The 24048-nt window shown below is 36.1% G+C and overlaps 1 protein-coding gene across 1 annotated transcript in view; it reads right to left on the minus strand.

Moving 5' to 3' along the window:
- LOC135197902 (uncharacterized) overlaps positions 1 to 15504 on the minus strand; it is a 98270-nt gene extending 82766 nt beyond the window's left edge. The window contains exons 1-2 of the mRNA XM_064225126.1: positions 15471 to 15504; positions 14877 to 15155 (exon numbers count right to left, since the gene is read on the minus strand). The gene's annotated coding sequence lies outside the window, so the exon portion shown is untranslated. The remainder of the gene's footprint in view (positions 1 to 14876; positions 15156 to 15470) is intronic.
- Positions 15505 to 24048: the final 8544 nt, after the last annotated feature.

Here is a 24048-nt window from a genome sequence, read left to right on the forward strand (position 1 = left end):
ATTTTTATTTATTTATTTATTTATTTTGTATGGAACTGGATCCTGGTATGGAACTAAACAATATTTTCTAATTATGCGTATAGCCCTATCTCTTAAGTCCGATCTGTAACTCTTAAGCGTAACAGATGAACAGGCCAAGTAAGCTAATACAGGGATCTACGTAAGAAAATGAAATGAAAGTATAATACCTACCATGACGTTAAATTATGGACGTCAATAAAATACAGTATGATAAAACAAAAAAATCAAACTGCCTACAGAAATTTAGTCGATCCTACAATTACCGGGAAAAGGTCAACGATTTCTCGGTATTAAGGAAAAAGCTATCCACTATATAACCTTTTCCACAGCTAGCATTAACTAAGAAGCTAAACTTAGCAGAGGAATGCAGTTCCACGAGCTATTTAAGGAAGAATGACCTCATCTCCCTGTTGTACACCCTAGGGAACAAGTCATCCACCTTTTTATATTTCGATAGAAAAGGTGCGTGACTGGATCTAGATGTAAATTCTGTCACTCTAGGCTATTGGACAAGGTCTTGCTACACCCAACAGATTTTTTTTTCTTTTTTTTTTCGACCAACTGCCTACCATGCCATTAGCCGTGAGAAGACTATCAGTAAAACAGATTAGGCCTAACACTATTTACTACTTTGCACGAATGACATTTATTTTCTTTCTTTTTTTATATTAAACTACACTCGTCTGGAGGGACTTTAAGAACAGAATAGATAAATAGAATTTAAGAACAGAATAGATAAATAGAATTTAGGCCACAGACCAATCGCTGGGACCATGAGATTATTCATCACTGAAACGGAAACTGACAGTAATGCCCACAGTGCACCGGGAGAAGCTACTGTACCGTGAATATGTACGTACGTATGTATGGAACTCCCGAGACTGGATAAACCCTCTCAAATCAACTACCTACCCCAAACTACTTTCACATTTCATAGGCCACATATATATAAAAACACAAGAAAGTCCATACCCCCATGAGAATGTCAGTTACGTAGTTTTTAAGCGGTTACAAGAAACTGGACATTAGCATTTGTGAATTGTGACTTTCTCTCTCTCTCTCTCTCTCTCTCTCTCTCTCTCTCTCTCTCTCTCTCTCTCTCTGAAAAAACAATACGGCTACCTAGAGTACATACAAAATAAACAATGGCCGTGACTTGCGAGGGAAAGTTATCTGAAGACTTTCCCTAATCACAGTCAAACAAAGGTCGAGCTTAAAAAAGTTCCCTACAACCTGCCTTCATAAGATTCCCCTGACATTGAGTATTTCCGACCGAAAAATTGCCTATGGATGTTTACTTCTTGTTATCACAAAAACTACCAGCTACCACAGCATCAGCTAAAAGTCAAATAGATACTAAGAGGAAAAATTATTAATATATATATGGTAACGACCTCAATTAATACTAGAAAATGTAATTTCAAGACAGACATAAATATGCAAATACCTATCAGAGAATCTGTGCGTACTCAATGTGCATTAGTATCTTTAAAAAATGTCAGAAAAATCAACTAATACTTTTAAAGAAAAATAAAAGAATTGAGTACTTTTATACAAAAAACAGTGTCACACGGATATTCTTCTGTGAAAAATACATAAAATTAGCAGCCATAATTTTCAAGAACCCGGTACATTATTACTTTAATATCAACTCGTCAGTTGTGTAAAGATAAACTGCTAAATAAAAAGCCAGTCGTCCTAATCAGATCGCAACATTTTTGTACTTTTTTTTAATCGCTATTCGGACACAACATTCCAACCTGATACTTTCCAAAGCAATGTTGTTGGCGACATCAATTGACATTTTGATCTAATTAAAATGTAAAGTGAAATTTCAACTGCATTTCTGACATTGTTATCAACACTTTTCAAGAGATGGTTAACTTAGCCTAATCTTTAAAAAAATAATAAACAACACAATCTTTAAGCAATCATCGTGGAAACCTTAAAAAAAATGGAATGAGCACTTCGGACCAAATTGCTTTCATCTCTCGGTGGAAATGCAATAATATAGATTTAATATATATATATATATATATATATATATACATACACACACTATATACATACATATAATATACTATATGGTATGATACACATAGGGCTGCATTCCCGTTTTGGTTGTGATAATTGAATTTGTAAATTTGTTTGTTTAATAATAAATCAATATAGTAGCCTTTTGACACACATACTTTTCATTCTATTATTTAATTACTGTATATGAATTCATATATCAAAAAAAGTATTATTATCAATATTATTATTAATTATTATTATTATTATCATTATTATTATATTAAAGGAAAAATATCATTCTCATATCAAAACAACCTTCTTAACGTGGAAAGGTCGTCTTCGGGAAGTCTAGATTGTTCTGTATTTGTGTAGTTTTTGCTACAGAAATTGAATGTTTTGTATAGCATATATACAAAAATATATATACGTTGTATATATATGTGAAACAAATCGTTTAACTCAAACAGCTAAAATATACATTCATGTAAAAACTTATAACCCACAAAACAACTTTTTCATATTGCAACGCCAGTTGAATAAACAAACCAACCCCTTTCAAATAACCAAATTTAACACAACCTCAACAGACTCGAAAAATGAGAACGTCATTAAGAAGAACCAAGCCATAAAAAAAAATTCCCGCAGAGTCAAAGGTCTCTGGAGAATTTAATTTTTTGACTCGGCATTGCTGTCATGCCAGGCGTGTACCGACTGTAATCTGACATTTCCTAAATAAGGCGTCGAAGGTGTAGCTGACACGGTACACTTTCGATTGAAGAGATTTGTGTGGATGTTTTCCCACCACGAAATCCCGTTGAGAGTAACGGCAAAGGGGGTCAGTAGTTCTTTTAATAATGGATGTGAGAACTCGGTTACTAGATTTTTTTTTTCTTTTTTTTTACGCAGTGCGATCGAATACACGATTTCCGTGGTACTAGATAATGCTCACACGATATTCGTAAATTAGCTAGTGCGTTTAAGTAAGCGTTCCTCGGTAGACATTACACTATAGTTGGGCCTATATTAAAAGTAAGGTACTAATTTGGCTAGTATTTTCTTCGAAGACGAAAAATAAAAGCCCCCCCCCCAACACACACACACACACATATATATATATATATATAAATATATATAATATATATATACACACACAGAGCTCATACAGATACGCCTTACGCAGTCTTGTCTTATAATATATAAAGATCAAACGCTATATATCTATCTATACATATAATATAATATATATGTATATATTATATATATATATATGTGCGTGTGTGGGAGGGGGGAGATCTTCATCAGATACAGGTCCCATTCATGAATGTGATTTTTTCACCTCCTCAGCAAACCCTGGAGGCTGTGCATGCAACACGACAGAGAGAGAGAGAGAGAGAGAGAGAGAGAGAGAGAGAGAGAGAGAGCTAATAGTCTTATAAACACCTTACGCAAAATATCGTCGCATAATATAAGATCACACACTATATATCATACACACACACACACAACACAAACAACACACATATATATATATTATATATATATAGATATATAATATATAAAACCCATATATTATATAATATATATATATATATATATGTGTGTGTGTGTGTGTGTGTGTGTGTGTGTGTGTGCGTGTGTGTGGGGAGATCTTCATCAGATACAGGTCCCATTCATGAATAAAAAATTTTCACCTTCACGACGAACCCTGGAGGCCGTGTGCATGCAATCCGAGAAGGGAACCGATACTTTGCGTGACTGGATCCGCTAACTGAACCCAATTTAAGGTAAAAATCTTGCCTGAATATATACGGAAGTATTTCAGCGCTCTACTGTTATAACGGTTTTGAGACGACACCCTGCAAGGCACTTCGCATTTTGCTGATTTCATAAAATATATTCGGCTATACGGGCACATAGAGAGAGAGAGAGAGAGAGAGAGAGAGAGAGAGAGAGAGAGAGAGAGAGAGAGAGAGATTTATAAAATTACAATAAATATTGTATACAATGGTTGGGTGGGGAACCACTTTGTTGTAAGCTACTTTTTGTAGATTACCTACCTAATTATAATACAAGACAATTATAAGCTATACTCGCGATACTTACTTCATAAATAAAATACTTCCTGCTACTGGTTTTATCTGCTAAGCTATTATGATACCGTACATCAGGTAGGCATGGACCATTAGGCCTAATCTACATAGGCTATTCATACATGTGACCTGCCATTATTTAAAGATAATTTGTACAAAACATACTGGTAAAAGGGTTAACTAAATCTGACACTGCCCAGAACAGAAGTACATTCAACCACAGAGTTCGCAATTAAGAATCATAGTCGAATATTTCATAATAAGCCGACTCTGTCCACAGAACTTCAGATTCGCAACAGAGTTAGCGATTAAGATTCATTACAGCGTCCCATAAATGAAACTACGGGCAATTCCGGCCTCCGACGCACGTGATGTCCTCATTAGCGCCCGCCTACAAAAGCCAAGGTTAGAGAAACCCCTACAACCACCGAAACAAAACCATCGGCCTAAATGACAATGCGTAGTCGTGCTTTTTTTTTCCTGGTTTCTAATTGTAAACACTACGACCGGATGTGCGCATGTAGCCTCATAAAACAAGAGACAATAAACATCAACAACTACGCTAAGTTACTTTTTTCTCTTCCTGCAACAAAACGTCATATATGGGAACAATCCTAAAGTTACCAGACATCATTTATGGCAACATCCTAAAGCTACATAACATTGAAGGCAACTATCCTAAAGCTACCAAACATCATTTATGGCAACAATTCTAAAGCTACCAAACATCATTTATGGCAACAATCCTATAACTTAAATACATCCTTTATGGCAACAATCCTAAAGCTACATAGTCATAACATCACTTAAGGCCACTATCCTAATACTATCCAGAATCCTTTACGGCAACAATACTAAAGCTACATAAAATTTAAGGCAACTAGTATCCTAAAGCTACCAGACATCATTTATGGCAACAGTCTACAGCTATATACACCCTTTATGGCAACAATTCGAAAGTTGAAAGATGTCATTTAAGGAAAAAATCCTGAAGCTACAAGACGCCATATACTACATATTATGGCAGCAGTCCTAAAGCTGCACGACGTCATTCGGAGCAACACTACAGCTACAAAACGTCATTTAGGGCAACAGTCATATGCTACATGACATCATTTACATCAACAATCCCAAAGCTAAAAGACATGAGTGTCTATAATCCTAAAGTTCCATCATTTATGGCAACAATCCAACAGCCACAAGCCTTCATTTATGGCAACAATCCTACAACTACAAGACTCTTTTATGGCAACAGTCCTAAAGTAAAGGAGCTTTTTCCTTGAGACATTACTGATGCAGTTTCTCCAAGCGTCTAGACATTCCCACCTTTATACGTGAGATTAGTTTCAATCACTTACGCACCGGGCCTATGTGGCTAACATCATGTATTCGAGAGAGAGAGAGAGAGAGAGAGAGAGAGAGAGAGAGAGAGAGAGAGAGAGAGAGAACCTGATTAGAAAACAATGAACTGCGAGGTTTTATCACAGTCAGCATCCAGTATTTTGACGCGGGGACTGGTCTAGACCGTAGGTTAGGCCGTTCTCTTAACAAGTACAATAGCGTAGGGACTATCAGACGAGGCTGCGGCAACACGAACCACCATGAATATAAATTGCGCGATGGATAACGTTGATGGCAATAACACGTCCTTTCGGTGAACTCTCGCTATTTACGTCGTCAATTTACGTTCGTCTCTGGGCAAAGAACCTTTGGTTATTACAATTAATACATGCTAACACCAATCTAAAATATTCATAGTCCTCAACACATATCATATTACTATAACAGAATTACTCAGAGGCCTCCGTGGATTATGATTTCTATCCTATCATCCCCAACATACAATTAATTTAAATCTGACGTCTGGTCTAATATTTCAATTCTATAATTCAAACTCACAAACTCAAGGATTCTCATAATTAATATTAATATTTTTCAGGGAAGGCCAAATACGGAGATAAACCACAGGTCATTTTAACCAGGACGGATCAAGTCCCTCTGGATACTCCCCCCCCTCCCCGGCCCCCTACCTTCACTCTTCCTGGTCTTGCCATTCCATCTCTCTGTTCCTTAATGGAAGAGCAATATATGATAAACGAAATATACTAGTAATTTCTAGTATATGTAAATAAAAAACAGTAACAATAAAAGTAAATAACAAAATATTATACAAACAAACTTCTCCATTAAAACTACAGAAGAAACTCGCCCACAGCTATTTATAGAGGAATCGTTAAAAGCGATAAATCCTTTTATGGTAGGACCCATCGAAGGCAAACCCTACAGCTAGCCTACGGAGGGAAGAAAAAAAAGTGGGGGGGAGGGGGCAAAAAGGTGGTGGTGGTGGTGGTTTGGGGGGGGGGGGGCTGGTGGAGCAAGTTGTCTATAACCATCCTCCAGTCTCCAGAGACCAAGAGATATATCCCTCATCTGGCCGTGATCAGGATAAATCCCCAAGGACAAGGTGTAGTCCACCCACCACATTCCAGTATGGCGGCCTATGGGCTGGTGTGAGTGATAAAAAGGACAAGGACTGAACGCCAATCGGGGGAAGGTGGAATCCGGCCCGTCTTCTAAGCCTACTTGATTTTCACGAGTACGCGATACTTCCAGCGTTGGCACGAGAGGCTTAACGTCTCAGGAATTCAAAGCAGGAGGGTCCCTGGTTACAAAAGGACATTAATATGAACTGTGGTGTCTTGGGGGGCATGAGGTATTATAAACTTAAAAGATCAAACACTCAGAAAACTTTAGTTAACCTTGTTCGATTTCAAAAGAATCTGGACGAGTAGTCTGTCAGTATATACCAAACGCGGCATTTCTCATTAAAAGGTCACAAGGCATCGTAAAACGAAGAAAAAATAAAAAAATAAATCAGGAAATGGACCTCTTGACGTCATTCTCTCTCTCCCTCTCTCTTAATTAATTAATAAAATTTCAAAGCATTCTAGGGCTAACGTACAAGTTTACCCGTTCCGTTCAGCTCCCCACAAAAATGATGATACACGTTAAAGATATAGCACCACCTTTATTACAAAACATTTCTCCTGCAGGGCAACTTAGGTAATAAATTTCCGTGTTTCCAGCTAAACCAAGTCATAGGAAACGCCGGAACGGACATCACCAGCAAACAGGAAATAACACAAGAACGCACTTACACAGTCTAGACACTGGAACTCTCCTCCCAGAGTGGGGGAAAAACTGCTTGGCTAAAGGTAAACCACCTTAGGAGAGGCATGTCATCGCCAGCCCTGGACCAATCGAGTAGCTACCAGGCCAGTGCATCTCCATTGGTCCACAGTGGGACACTGGGTCACAGGGAAGTGCCTTATCAGTGACTCACCGTCTCAAAATACAATCCAAACGCTGGTTTCGCCGCTACCGTCGAGCTGATATTTGGAACAACACTATCCCTACAAACAATGAACATTTCGCAACGTAAACAAGCAATAACTTTCAAGATCCTGATTTAACTAAATAATAGTTTACAAAAACAAGCGAAGTGCGTAGTCATTGTTAAGAAGGTGTAGGGCCTTAAGAATTTACACTGAAATACTACGATACGTGGTCTATTTCAAACTAGTGATATATGAAAATGACTGACTGGTTCGTCAAACTGGCTTTATATAAAAATTAATCGAGAGAGAGAGAGAGAGAGAGAGAGAGAGAGAGAGAGAGAGAGAGAGAGAGAGAGAGAGAGAGCTTACGCCAACCAGTTCAACATATACGTAGCTACTATCCGGTTTAAGGAGATTAGAGCTGACACTATTTGGAGTTCAGAACGCTATACGGTTCCCCGCTCTTCATAATAAGCGTATGCTATAGAACAAACCTTCAAGCTACTTTAGGTCTGCACTTACGCAAGTGTTGCGTTCGATCTAGGTCTATGAAAGTCAAAGCAATCCTAAAAAAATTTATGGCAAAATGTCACTTGCGGAACCTTTGTTTTTAAGAGGAAAATTTCATCATAAGATTGAGAACACGAATAATTAAGACTACGACGTAGACTCATTGGGTCAACGAAGATGCAACCAGCAAGTCCATTATCCATACAACTGTTATGATACAACACTGTTCATTCACATCGCTTCCAAGTGAAACGACCACACCGTTTCTCTCTCTCCTGATTCAGGGATGGAAAATCTATGCCTCACAAAGTTCGGAATTTCCTAGTGGCAACATCACTGAAACAGCATCGTAATCAGGCCACTTCAACAATGAGCAACGAAAAAAAAACACTTATCTAGTTCACTTTGGTTTTCTGTACAGGCCGCCACAGGAATGATTCCTTCTCTGGCGGGCCCTCCAACGTTTTCAAAATAAGGTGCTTCTTATATCCTATAATTTTCTGTTATTGTTTTATCGTCGGTACGTAGCTTCCACAGAATAGGAGAGTTAGTTCTTTTTCTAATTTGCTTGCTTCTTGTAGATCTTCAGTTCAAGCGATATTCTGCTGTATAGGTAGTCTTAGTCAAACCATGATCCTCATCATTTTTTGCCTTTGACATTTCTTATATATATATATATATATATATATATATATATATATATATATAAAACATATCTAATATATACTATGCACTTATTACCATCATACATTGTAAGTTTATTATCACTATGGCCTTTCATTACACAATTTTTACACTTGAAAGTGTCAGTGGCACATTCATTAGATTTGTGATTTTCACCACATCTAGGGCAGAGTTGGTCATTTAAACAATTCGTTGCTCTAAGACCAAAATCCTGACATTTATAGTACTGACAGGGTATGTAACAGTCGTACACTTTGCATCGACTGTACAGAGTACATAATTTGTCATCTCTATCACAGAAAGCCTTTCATGCTTGTGGTGTGCATTTAATGATATAGTGCATAATATTTGTCAGGTTCGGCTTTCATTGCCTTTAAAATGTTCAGGTCTTCCTCTTCATGAATGAAATTACATATCCAGAGATTTTTCTTTACAATGTTATCATACTATTTTTATTTTGGGTTTAAGTTTACCCTCCTCATTCACTGACATATCGCTGATTTCTTGAATCTCCTTCCTAGCCTGAGGATTAACAATGGTCATTTAAGTACTCCATTTATTACATGTAAGGCATTTAAAACAATTTGGTGAGTACCTGAGAAAAATACCAGAAGTATGCTAAAAATTCTGGGTAAAAAGCCCTTTTGGGCGTCTTGAGAATTTGAAGCAAAACTTTTACGTGCTTTGAATTTTCACAAACGGATGGGAGTTTTTTTTTTTTTTTTTTTTTTGTAGTCGATAAACGCACACTTTAACGGCATGTTAAAACTGGAAATGGTCTTACAACGTTCACTTTCAAGAAACCAACAGTCTCCCAAACTTTTTGCATATTATCAGGGGCGGCAAATTTCAAAATAATGGCATTCACCTATTTGAAGAACTCCCGAAAAAAAATAACCAATGAAACATACTTGGCTAAGTATACTCTTTAATATCTGCAAAATGCCAAAAGCCTATAGTTCAAAGTATTACAAGGTATTCATCTACATGAATAGGCCTACACAGACTACGCTGATATCCCCAAAATCAAACACTCGACACCTTGCATTTATGGCGACAAACATGAAAATATAGGGGAAGTAACCGGAAGAAGCCATAATAAATCTAGTCTTACCACCCTCGGAAAAACTTGGGCCTTGCTTACACCGCCTGATGTTCTGTAACTTGTTTAGCTGTACAAATCTTTAGGGGCTTCCGAATGGTTAACATTAGAGAATATAAGTGAATTTGTGACGTAGGAGCAAAGATCTCTAAATCTTGTCACTTTCATTGCGTAAGAAAATACCGTCACACACACACATAAGACAATATGATTATCACCGGGCTTTACAAGATCAAAATAACAATTATATAAATAAAGTCATATTCCGGCGCATTTTGGTATGCATGCGTACGCACGGAACATGATATTTAGACATTAATTCAGAAGAGGTATAATTATCGCCCCTAACTCCAAGACCCCAGAACACATACAAAACACACACATATATACGTATGTATGCATTTCCTTATATATATGTGGCATCAAAGGCAATGAGTATTTTACATAAAATTGTGCCAGATAACTGAATGGTTCATCAGATAACTTATGAATACCCATTAAATAATAATAATAAAAAACTATACAATATTTAAGTGTTTTGAACTACACTGCAAAAAAAAAAAAAGAAAAAAAAATACACGCCAAGAAAATCTTTTAACCATGTGCCACGCACAGTGTAATTATACGAGTATACGAACATGCGTTAAGAATTACAAAATGAACCTGAATCGTAAGAAATATAATGAGGTAAGGATTTCTAAACTCACATTACTCAGATAACCATTTAGTAAGTTTCCAAGAATTAAACAAAAATATTCGAGAACTAGTTGCATATATTCACATATACAACCAAGATGAAAAAAATAAGACTGAGGGTAGATCCTGGGTGGCTTTGCCCTTAGAAATAAAGTCGAAACTGGTCAGGACCTACACAAAATCTTCTATATTTGTTTTTAACCTGTGGTGATGTGATAAACAAATCACGCGTTTATATGATTATCATATATATATATATATATATAATATATATATATATATATATATATATATATATATTATATATATATATATATATATATATATATATTATATATATATATATATATATATATTATATATATATATACTATATATATACGTTTAACATATGTTTGTGAGTGTAATGTATGTATAAAAGAAGAAACCTATTCTCTACGCTGTAGGCTACATAAATAATTACCTTTCGTTTATAATTTATTCCATGCCGGCACCCTCATAATACCAAGGACAAGCAAAAGAAGCTTATCAACGATTATAATGAACATTATATACTCAAAATATACATTTGCTCACTCTTTCTTCCTTTGTGTAAAGGCTACACAATATATGCAAAGCAAACATTGGTATAACACGAACACAAGTTGACTGACCACACTCTAAACTAGATAACATTCTTGTTTTCCAGTTGAATACTAGAGTTATTGATTTGTAGGCTATGTATTTCGTAGCTTATAATTATATATATATATATATATATATATATATATATATATATATATATATATATATGAACAAAGTTACAGCCATTAAAGAAAATTGAAACACTGGCGATGCTAAGTACTTTCTTCTCATTGCCAAGACGAAAGTACTTAGCACCTCCAGCGTTTCAATTTTCCCTCGTGGTTTAACTTTGTTCGCATAATCATAGCTTTTTTTTTTGTTTCTTCGTGTTTTAAAATAAAACATAAGCATATATAAGTATATATATTCTATTTAGACACATATACATTACCATAGTATATGTTTGAGGAGAATGGATCAAGTGTTCTTTGTGATTCTGACGTTTAGGAAGTTCAAAGTAAAGGAACTAGACTCTAAGTAACCTACAAGTTAAGAGACTACATTGTGAGATAATGTGGAGGGTGGTGTGATAGACCATATGGTACAAAAGATTATATAGTTGTCATGAAAAATTAAAATTTCCACGATGGAACCCAAAAACATGTTGACGGGAAAAGGACCGGTCTGATGTAGTAAATGGTGGTCCGAGGAAAGGTTACGTCATGTCTCCATGGCTGAGTAATACTTTTATGGATGTAGTAATGCGAGATGACTAGAGAAGAAAAATTTGACGTAGCTGGTGTGAAGAATATGAGCCGTGAATAGGATGTCGAAAATAGGTTTCAGTACTGACTGTGAACAGAGAACAGACACTACAGATGCGAGTGAAAGTGTTTGCAAAAGGAAAACGATAAGGATAAATGTGAGCAGGATTAATATTATGAGACTAAGTGGAAAACAGGAAGATAAAGTTAATATGGATGGTGTTGGATCGGAATCAGCTGATTCATATTGGTATGTGAATGATGACAGAAGTGAGTCACAGAATAGGTGAAGCAAGGAACATAACATGATATGCCTGTGAGTAAAGATTGAAAAATTGCTTGGAATGTCTAAACGAAGACGAGCCAATACTTCTTTATGGAGGCAAAGTGTGAATGCTATGGAGGCAAAGTGTGAATGCTGAGTTTGAGTGAAATAAATAAGTATGAAGTTGAAAATCTTGAGAACTGCATATGTACCCTAAATGTGGCATAAGAACTGAAAGGGTGCGAAAAGTAAGAGTTCATACAACAACCATAAAGCTGGATGGTTTGTTCATGTAGAAAGATTATTGAATGACAGCTTGGCGAAAATTGTAGAATCCAGAAGTTGATAGGTAGGGAGTGAAGAAGACCTATAACAGGACAGATGGGGGTGAAATAGGTCCTTAATTAAATAAAACCAGGAAGTGTTAAAGATTTTGCTGTGCGTAAAGTGTTACTTACATGTTGCTGATGAGTCTTGTGAGTAAGAGCCCGGAAACGGCTTAGTGTTAAAGATACGCCAAGCGGTGTTTAGGTGTGTGTGTACTTGCTGGGAAACAGTAAGCAAATACCTCCCTTGCTCACGAAGAATACGCTTATGGTGAAAATCATAAAAATTAATAATACCAGCTTCATTTCCACCTGATCATTACCGTTAAACTTACTGTACTATCTTCGTAAAGTTTAGAATGATCTATTGGCGATTTTAAACTGTTGGCATCTTCTAACAACCTTAAAAAACCATGTCATCATTCATAACAACAAATGCATGAAATATGGGAAACGCCGTGTTGCTTAACAAGAAATTTTCCGGTGGAGTAGAACTGAAAAATGGTAATGAAAGCTTTTCAACAAGTGAAAATGTACAGTGGTGTACACAACATCACCAGTAGGTACTCTCATTTGAGCCAATATGTAGTACCTAAAAATGTTAACCCTTTAAATTCTAAAGCCATCATAAGGACAAACCATAAGGGATTCCTTGTACATTCCAGACGAAAAGAAATAAAAATCCACCCTTTCCAAAACAGAGTATGGGAAAACCCAGTTCTATAGGCCTACTGTCTCAGCACAACTCCTCCTCTCCCTTTCACGCACCTAAGGCAGGTTCTCCATTCCTCAATAGTGGTTTAATCATTTAAGTAATAAAACCTTGCATTCGTAACAACCAAAGATTATTACGAATGTAAGATTACATTACCTCCTAATGACGGGCAGTTCCATAGTAGTTATATACCATTTTTTTAACTAGTACACGACAACTTTCTATGTCCTCCGCGGTCAACAAAGCCAATGTCTTCCTCCACCACACAATCTATCTCTGAAACTGGGAAGGACGTTTTCACAATGTCTTCTTGATTTTACGGTGTGTTTCATCATTGTCTTACGACATGCACTTTTCTATGTGCGTGTCTTATCTCTCATTTAAACACTTTGGGCGAAAGCTTTTCCATTCCATGTCTGAATGTCCTGCATTGCTATTTATTGATGGTTACTAAATTACTATTACTGAATTCTATTAATGAATACTAATCAATACTAGTTTAACGTAGTCTGCATAATCAGAGGTAACAGTAGCAGTTAAACTGCCTATACTATACTGTGTTATTTACTTATACCACAAACACTACTCGCAGCACCACGTTAAGAATTAAATAAGTAAAATAAATCCAATACATTAGCCTATATACAACATGGTTAACTGAACATGATGCATCACGATCTAAGATGTCTCGTCACTGACAAGTTAAATCTGGTTAATATTGAAGTTAAAGGCATCAATCTGTTCATCAGCTGAAAAATGGATACGAGGAGAAGCCACAAAATAACGCTACTTAGCACACGAGAGGTACCATATTTCTTGCCTCAAGTGGCTGTAGCCTGTCATTTTCTCGAGTGGCAAGGGCTACCTGAAATTTAAACGGCAATAATAGTCTGACACTGGAAAACATAAGGCCTAACAGATAGCTAGCTATACCTAAGCCTTCTTATGGAAAAATTGTCCCTGTTGACTACAGAACGTCATTAATGTTTATTGCTTTAATTGCATAAACATGAAAATTTCTTTCAATTGTCAAAATGCTCTGAACAATGATACTGTACTTCCTTTACAATCTCTGTTCCCGGTGTCAAATGGCATTTCTATATATAAATTGATGAGTTAATATTTTTGCACGTTTTACAAGCTTAAATTCAACCATTCAAAATAATTACTTTACTTGCCTAAACGGGCTGTCCTACTCGTTCGAACACGAGCCCGTGCTGGGACGAGGAGAAATGGTTCTAATCCAACGACAAAAACAACCATTTTCTTTCCCACATGACTTTTCATTCCCCATCCCATAACTGCCCTTGTTCCCATCACTAATCCGTCTCCTTACTCCTCAGTTATCAGCCACTCCTCATTCCGTTCTTCCTTCCTTAAGCCTCGAGGCTTCTACCCACGCCCTAAATCCACTTCAGTTAATTTTTTTTTCCTCCAGGCCTTCATGAATAAGCTCCTTTTTCTTTCGTTTCCCAACAGTCTTCCATCTTTCTGTCGGTTTGTAAGACGGGGAGTGCATTGTGCACACAAAATGAGAGCCGTGCTTCATTCAAGTTCAAGACCGCGCGGTAAACACAGCAATATTTACTTTCTGCATCTGAAATAGTCTCTAGGCCCTAACCAACCCCCTCGAACCACTCTGTTAACTTTCCAGTACACGATTTAAACTACAGAGCAATATGTAATTGCGGTCAGTTAAAGTAGGCTTAGTCTATTAGTCTATAATGCGACAAAGAACACAATAAGAAAAATAAAGTTACTACTATGTCCAAGATAACTACTTACATTTCGATGGAGTCAAACGGCCTGAAGTCCACTCTCTTACAACATTTGGAAAACAGCCGACGATTCCTCGGGTCTAAAGACCTCGACCCTTCTCCACCACATTAATTCATGTGAGAGGTTAAAACTCTCAAGTTCACCCAACGTATAGGCTACGAGGGACCAGGGCTGGCGAGGAGAACTCCACTCCTCCCCCTCCTTACTATTTACCTCGGGGTCAATTTGTTTTCACTTTTTTCTTACGCGTTTTCTTCAGCGAAAATGCCCGCGTTCAAGTGCTTTCTGTTTCGAACGAGAGAGAATGTCGTTAGAGAACACAACTTTATTACCGAAGGCAGCCTAATACGTTGTAAAATACTAATTTACATCAACCCATGGCCTAAATTTCTTCACAAAAATACCATCTTCTTTAGAGACAACAATTTCTAAGAGATTTTTCACTTCTAAGTTAAGATTTAAAAAAAAAATGTAAAACACTTTCGATGGCACTTATGTCTTTTTAAAAAAAAATTGCTTAAAAAATCACAACAGAATTTTGAACAATCATAGAGAATCAAATCACGATCGCGAGAACTATATATTCACAAAAATACTAACACTACCTTACTCTTCTCTTAGTTAACAGTCAACTGACCCAAAACCTGTTTTCTCAGCTGACTTGCTGCCCGTGTCGTGTCGGCATCGCGGAAGAGTTGTCGTACGCATAATTTTACGATTTTCTTTCATAGTTAAAAAAAAATAAACCAATTTTTAGGCTCGTTCTTGTTAAAATTATGAATATGTCAAATCATATAAGCTAACATGATATGATGTATAAATATTTCTTAATGATGCGTCATATTTTTGTCATTTTTTCTGGTGTATCACATTATCGTACGTCACCAACGAAGCTCGCGGATAAGTTTAGTTACAAATACCAACTTTGTTCGTAAACAGTATTTCCTTGGTTGCAATACAATTTATAATATATAATCAGATGAATTAATAGGGATTCCAGTAAAAGTGTAGTGACTATGTCTCTCCACAAGTTCTTTTTCCGCAAATCGAAACTTTACATCTCTTGATCTCTCTGAGTGACTGGTTGGCAAGTCATCTTTCCTATGAAATTGAAAATGAGAAAAACCCCCAAATAGAAAATCACCTTTGGAGGTACTTGCAGACATAACATTTACCAAAGCTTTGTATTTTTCCGGTATGCGCAGTAAGGAATACAAGTTATGAAAACTTCCATGATGACTATATCATACACTGACATCTAGTATTTTACACGTTCCCTAAAATAGGCAAAATTTTTAACATTACTGCCTGCCCATGACTCCTAATCTACATTACCAAGTTAAATGGTTATCTCTCTCTCTCTCTCTCTCTCTCTCTCTCTCTCTCTCTCTCTCTCTCTCTCTCTCTCTTCGTGTGTATTGTCAGACCATTTTAAAAGTGTCATCTTGGCAATTTTCTTTTTAAATTCTTTAAAATTCTAGTCTTGTCAATGTTATTGTGTGTGTGTATGTGTCTGTGTGTGCGCGTGTACTTGCGGACTATCTTAAAAGTATGATCTTCGATACTGTCTTTGCCGATTCTCTGAAATCCTACAATATTGTCAATATTATTCTCTCTCTCTCTCTCTCTCTCTCTCTCTCTCTCTCTCTCTCTGAGTGTGTATTGGTAGACTATTTTAAAGGTATCATCTTAGAAACTGTCATTGCCAATCCGTTGAAATTCCACGATTTTGTCAATGTTATTCTCTCTCTCTCTCTCTCTCTCTCTCTCTCTCTCTCTCTCTCTCTCTCTCTCTCGTAAGTTTGTATGCAAATAATATTCAGAGACGAGTAATTCTGGGTCGAGTACCCTACTTTGTACACGGCGCAGAAACGGCTAATGAGGCCGCATCCACGCGATCGCATAATATGTCTCGAACTGAATTTAACTGGGACATCGCATTAGATCATTTCCAAGATACCGCTTTCTACAACGAAGACGATTTCGTACAATTTTGCTTCTGGCAAAGGGAAAGGGTTCCTCTTCTCATTTCAACATACGTCGCTTACGAATGCTGAATGGAAGAACGTTTTGTTGGCTGTGAGGGCTATTTTAACTCTGTGTAAATCACTTACTTACAGGTATTCTTGCTTGAATGATCTGTGATACTTTTTGTCTTACAGAATATCTGTTTTGTTTTCCTTGCCAAACAGCTTGTTATTAAAAAAAAATAATAATAATAATAAAAAATAAGCAAAGTGCAAACTCAATTCAAGTCTTCATTTGAAAGATTTACATATATATATATTATTTATATATATATAATAAATACATAGTATATATATTTAATAGATATCGCAGTTACATAATCTCTCAGCTGAATACTTAAGTTTATTCTGCACCTTGCACCTTTTTCATCTTCTATATTTATTTTCTTCAATAAGAAGCTTCATGCCAAAGAAAAACAAAAATAATTTGTAAAAAAAAGTATCATAGATCATTCATATACGGTAACCTTACATAGATAACAAGGGAAGTTGAGCTTGCAGTATGTACGTCTCTGTATGTCTGTATATATATATATATATATATATATATATATATATATAGATATATAAGTATATATGTATATATATAAAACTGCAAGCTCAACTTGCCCTACGGAACTTCTACAAAAACAGAGATTGCAATGAAGAAGATGGCAGCTCCTACAACAGAGAGAAGTAGAGAATTTGTTAATAATAAAATCCACACAGGCTTCAGGAAAAATTATTGAGGAGAAAGTTGAGGTTGCTAACGCCTTTAAAGATATTCCGGCTATTAACACGAGGTCTACCTCAAATAGTAATGCTGCTATCAAACTTCAAATACTTATAACCAAGAACATCATGTACTGTTTTCTAAAGACCTCATCAGTCAAGTGTCAATGTTTTGATAAAGAAATTTGGCAGTGGAGTGGTAAGATAGCAAGACAGCTATCCAGAAAATAAAGGAGAGAAAATAAACGCATTTAAATGAGGAACTGGGAGAAAACCACACACTTGCACCAAGAACTAACAATTAAATAGGCTGGACAGTGAGACAAGACAGTAAATGGGAATGGAAGTAAAGTAAAAGGTTTCAAATTGGGAATATCTAAGGGGCCGAATAGACGCTGCAAAAAAAAAAAAAAAAAAAAAAAACCTTTTAATGATGCATACGGTGTATCACGTGACGTGCACTGACGGCAATGCCATTCCACGGGGACATTTTTATAGAAATGATCGACATAACCTCTACAATGTCTACATCTGTGGAGACTGTTCTACGGATGGGCGACCCGGAAACTCATAATGAAATAGCCTTTAGTGAGTTATTGGAATCACACAGACTGGTCAATAATGCTGATGGAGTTAACAACTTCTATTGGACGGACAGTGGTAGATCTTGTTTTAAGTGACTTGATAAATAATAGTGTATCAGATGTTAGTGCCGAGGGTATGTGCACCATCTCTTCAGTTCATGAGCTTATAAAGTATTGAATACGGGTATTGGAAAACAATGTGACAGAGAAAATAACCTTTAGGAATACATCGAATTTATCTCTGTATGTTTTTATTAATAAAGTGATTCGCAACGAAGTTATAAATATTCCTTATGACAACGGTAACCTAGACCTATTCAGAGTAGTCAGGTGAATAGGAGTAAGCATGATATGTGGCAGTTGATGGAGAAACGTATCAAGAACAGATCACCTTCATTCAAGAAGGTTAAAAGAGGCCAAGAGGACAAACGGTGACGATTAAACGCTGAAAATTCATATGAAGTACAGAATAGTAAAGGAAGAGGAAAACCGAATATTACAATAAGAAATTCCGAGAAGTGGAAATGTATGTGAATAAAATGTATGTAGACTTCTTCATGGCTTAAACTTACTTGTTAAGGAAAAAAGGTTCCCGGAGGTTTCAGTGATCAAGAACTGGCTAATAATTTCCCTAAATCTTCTTAGGAAAAACTAAAAATATAGCTGTCCATTTTTTTAAACGCCTAACCAGATAAGTACGGAACGTGATATCGCTAAAAGGCCATTAAGATTTAATCGAGATTTCATGGTAAATTTAATCCAGTGGTAATATTAGAATTTATATGAACAGAAAATTTGTTATGCCTTACTGATATAATAACTATAATTGTGAATGGAAATATGTTTGACTGCAAGTTCCCCACATCAGAGAAGTGGCTATCACTACCCCAGTTTTGAAAGCTGCACTTGATTTGCAAAATGTAAGTTCATGTAAAACTGTTTCACATTTATAACTTATATCCAAAAGTGCTAGAATGAGGATCTTCGATAATTAATTATTCAACCGGAAAGGGTAAACGTATTTTCTGAAGAGGTTAGTGTATGCGTTGCGGCAAATGATGCATTAGAAACGTGGAATGAAGACGTATACGGTAAGTTGAAATAGTAAGAGAAGGGTTCCTCAAGGAAGGGTATTAGGTCCAATTCTATTCTGCGTGTATATGATTGGACGGGCAAATGCACTTCAGGGACATAGGTTAAAGTTTCAACTATTTAAGATTGACTACCAATCTGATTTGCCTTTAAACGACATGTGGATGCAAATGAGAAATTACAATCAAGATATTAAAATTATATGAAAATAAAATCGAATCTACTTGGAAAGAAAATGACGCAATGAGTCTTGCTAACATTCTAGTTCTAATTACTGGCAAAGTCCGTGACTTAAATGAGTTCTTGAAATGTGATATTTCTCGGTACTCATTTCAGTAATGTTTTGAGTGTTACTAACAATATCTTAGAAATATTGTCTTTGCTTTATTCAAAAATGTCTCGATGAGTATTTTGTAATTAATTTTTGTTATAGAGTGGGCTATTTCAACTGTGTCATACTTTTTCTATTTAATGTATCTAGTAGGAAGCTGCCAAATACTTTTACATGAATTTAACGATTAAATATAAAATTAATTATATCAAATAAATTAAATTAATAAAGGGTGTTGCACCTTGGGACAGGAAAACCCCTGTCTTGTAGCGTTCCGTTGGCTCCCCCATCAGAGCTAGAACAATGTTTAACGTATGTCTTATGATTCATCAATATTTCAAGGCTGGAAGTCCAAAATATTTGAAAGACTTGCTGCGCATCATGCAGCCAATTGAAAGAGTCAACACAAGATCAGCTATAGATGGTTCTACGTTATCTGAGCCAAGATGCACTTCGAACAATGGATCTAAAACAAATTTGCTGCTCCAAGACGGTAACATAAACTCCAACGTGATATTAGGAGGAATGAAAATATAAGGGCATTCAAGAATAACACCGAAGACTTCCGTATTCTCTTATTCTCTGAGTGTCATGACTGTGGATCTGACAATTAATATGGCAGCACATTGTATGAATGTTAGAATGTCTCCGAACTATTGTGTATACGACAAATGAATTTCCGGGTCTAACAGAGCGCCTTCGGTGGAGTGGGACAGGAAAAGACGAAGCAAACAGTAAACTTTATAAAACCCACAAACTCAAAACTTTACTCATCCCTACTTTTCCCTAACCTGCACTCTAACCTCGTTTCAGGCATCGCTTACAAATTGTTTGTAACTGTTTATGATCAGTTTGCAAGTGTATCCAAATACTGTTGACAAGATGTCTCTTAACAGTGTGCAAACTATTTAAGACCAGTTGGCAAGTATATTCAAATGTTGTTTACAACATACCTCTTAACAGTGTGCAAACTATTTAGAGGCAGTCAGCAAACAAAGCTAATTTTACTTTTCCGTACCAAGGAAGGTAAATAACATACAAAGTTGTGTGTATTAATATGGTGATCTGCAAGAAATGGCAGTAAACGGCAATCCAGTAGTAATATGAATCATCAGTATAGACCAGGGATTCAAATGCAGCCTATTGAAGCCTAGACAGTAAACTTCCCAGACAATTTGCAAACCTGTTTGTCAACAAAACAAACGTTGCAAATAGCTCGAGAATAGCTTGCAAACATCGTTTACGAACCACATTTCCTGGTATGCTTAGCTTTAGCTTGTATTACAGATAATCATAGAAGTTGTGTTTGTTTTCACTGTTATTCTCTTTGATATGCCCAAATAAGGCCAAGGAGATTTATTTTTTGTTTTTTAATATCAGAACGTTTGAACGTTTGAGTTTTCATTCCCAAGGAATTTTTTTCATTCGATGGTTACGTATGCATTCAGTTAAGCCGTAATAAACCGGCTTTCTATATCAGTCTCGCTGATGATTGACGATTTTTTAAATTTAGGCTGTTAAACCAAATACTGGGGCACTTTCGGCCATATCCATTGTTTAAGACAGTGAAAAAAGGTAGTTGGTGTGGTTGGACAACAAAATGAAGAGAGCAAGAAAACACAGGAGATAGTTTACAAACAGAGAAAAAACACCACAGTTGCACTAAGACGTAACAGTTAAAGGTGGTGGACAGCAAGATTGAAGAAAGGCTGCAGAAATGGAGGTAAACATAAAAGGCTATGACGTGGATGCAGCCAGGGCCCGAAGGGACGCTGCTAGCACCTTTAAGTAATGCATACAGTGTGCCACGTGAGGTGCAATGATGGCGGTACCTTTACCCCTCTATGGGGTTTAAGGAGCTACTGTACGTTCTATCAACATATCTTGATCCCGGAATTGGCCCTACTTCATGGAAAGAGATGATTATATATCATAATTATATATATATATATATATATATATATATATATATATATATATATATATATATATATATATATAAATTTATTCTCCAACCTTGTTTTCTTAGTACAGCTCAGGTTCAAAAGGGTAAAAAGAAGAAATATAATACGGAAGGGAATTGCAAATCTTAGTGTGAAACGTCATTATTCATTACTTCTATAACATCTCATCTCTAATCTTTTACACTGTACCAGAAAATATTTTTTAAAAAATAAGGCGTTTTGCTCATGAACACATTACTTCCTTGTTTAAACTCACTGCAATACTATAGTTTTCTTTTCATAAACAATAATTACTATCATTATTTCCCGCCTCCAGTCCAAGACTCTTTGAAACAATGGTGCATTTATCCTGCCTAATATATACAAGATGAAACAATAGAGCGTTTATCATATTTAATACATTTAAAATATTTCCTCAATTACCTATTTAACCGATGGCTTACCACTATTCTTTTTCCAGTACTAAAATCACTATTTTTCTATTTTTAATAATCTACCTATCGATTCGGATATATTTTTAAGCTATATGGAGTTAAACGTTAATGCAGTGGTTCTCAACCTTTTTTGGGCCCATGCACCCTTTCACTATACGTCAGAATATCATTCTTCTCCCACAACCTTTCCGAAATTGTCTTCCCCAAAAGGTGCATTCCAAATAATATGCACCAAAATGCTAACACAAGCACACAGGACCGATGCATACTGCGTTTTGTGTGGTCCTAGAGCCAGTTAGAGCCTTCCAATCTGTGGTCACACTGCGTTAATGGAGTCATTTACCAGATGAATGAATTTCTTATTACACTGTACTGACACAGCTATAACGTTCCAAGTTCTGCAGTAAGCAGCCAGATGTATATTTCGCACAACAAACAGATCACTAGTCCTAACAGTTACCTGCATGGTGCCTTTATCCCTGTACCCACCAATATTTACAGATTTGTTAACGTTATCGAGTTGGTATAAATACTTATATGCTGGAGGTACAACAATGCTGTCTGTACAAATCTGGTAAGTTTTAACCTGACAATTGTTTGCTTAACTTTATTTTCCTGCTTATCAAATGACTGCTCTCGTTACTGCAGTTCACCAAAGAACACAACAAAATTGTCAGTTCAGTTTGTTTTAAAATACTAATCCCTTAGTCTTGCAGATGCACCGCTAACTGTTACTGCGGTTAATAGACCGATTAATTACTTTTTGTTATCAAGACAATAATCCGTCTTCTAATTGACGTGATTGAGGACTGGTCCTACGGTATTCATATAAATTGTTCCCTCAGAGCTGGCGATACTTTTATTATTATTATTATTATTATTATTATTATTATTATTATTATTATTATTATTATTATATTATTATTATTATTATTATTGTTGTTGTTGTAATTACTAGATATATTTATGTGAAATAAGCTCTTGATTAGGTTCCTATACTAGCGTCATAATAAGAAAGCTGAAATAAAATGCATGCCAGTAGTTTACGTCTCAATCCTTTCTTGGGTGTGTCCACACAGCAATAAAACATATCACGAACACACGACTGCAACTTATCACATACATATCACAAACACGCTAAAAACAAGTCAACGACTATGAGTGGGGGAAGAGCATTTGGCAAATGATGAATAATCGCAAGAAGCACCGGTTAGAAATACCAAATAAGTCGTTGACTTAATATTCAACTTTTTCGTAATTTCTGTGCGATAACTAGTTAAAGCATGTTTATGACGTTTTTAATGCAGTGTGGACGCACCTGCAAATGTACAGTTTTTATGACTTTCCTATAAGTAAATTGACAAGTAAATCTTCAAACACTAGAAGGGTGAAAACCCTGGCATATGTTTACCATGAGCTAGGTTAAATCGTAATCAGAGACGTACTTATACAGTATTAACAACTGTCTGCTTTATTTGGAAATTTCTGCGTTCCAGAATTTGTATGGTGTCCTGGGTTCGCGCCTGGGCACCGAAGATTCTATTATCGCCTAATAAAATTCCCCTTCGGTTAAGCATATCTGAAAATAATTTAATTCCGAGGTAGAGTGAATTAGATTTCAGAGGACATTTGTAGTTCGATGTATATATATACATATACATAGGCAAATTCCACGAAGGAATGTGAAACAACGGAGTAGTGCTAGGCCTTTCGACACTCCGTTGTTTCACCTTCCTTCGTGGAATTTGCCTTTATTTATATATATTCATCACGTTCTATATTTCCGTGATTAGTTGTTAAAGTGTTCCTGAAGTCAATATATAGTAATATACTCCCTGCCTTTCTGCTGATCTGTTAAGCAAACAGTCGTGTAGTACACGCACACAAATGGGACAAAACACTTGTATACACACACACACACACACACACATATATATATATATATATATATATATATATATGTGTGTGTGTGTGTGTGTGTGTGTGTGTGTGTGCGCGCGTGTGTCACATTCGTGTGCGTGTACTATCGACTGTC

This window comes from Macrobrachium nipponense, chromosome 21 (assembly GCF_015104395.2).
Source record: "Macrobrachium nipponense isolate FS-2020 chromosome 21, ASM1510439v2, whole genome shotgun sequence".
NCBI lineage: Eukaryota > Metazoa > Arthropoda > Malacostraca > Decapoda > Palaemonidae > Macrobrachium > Macrobrachium nipponense.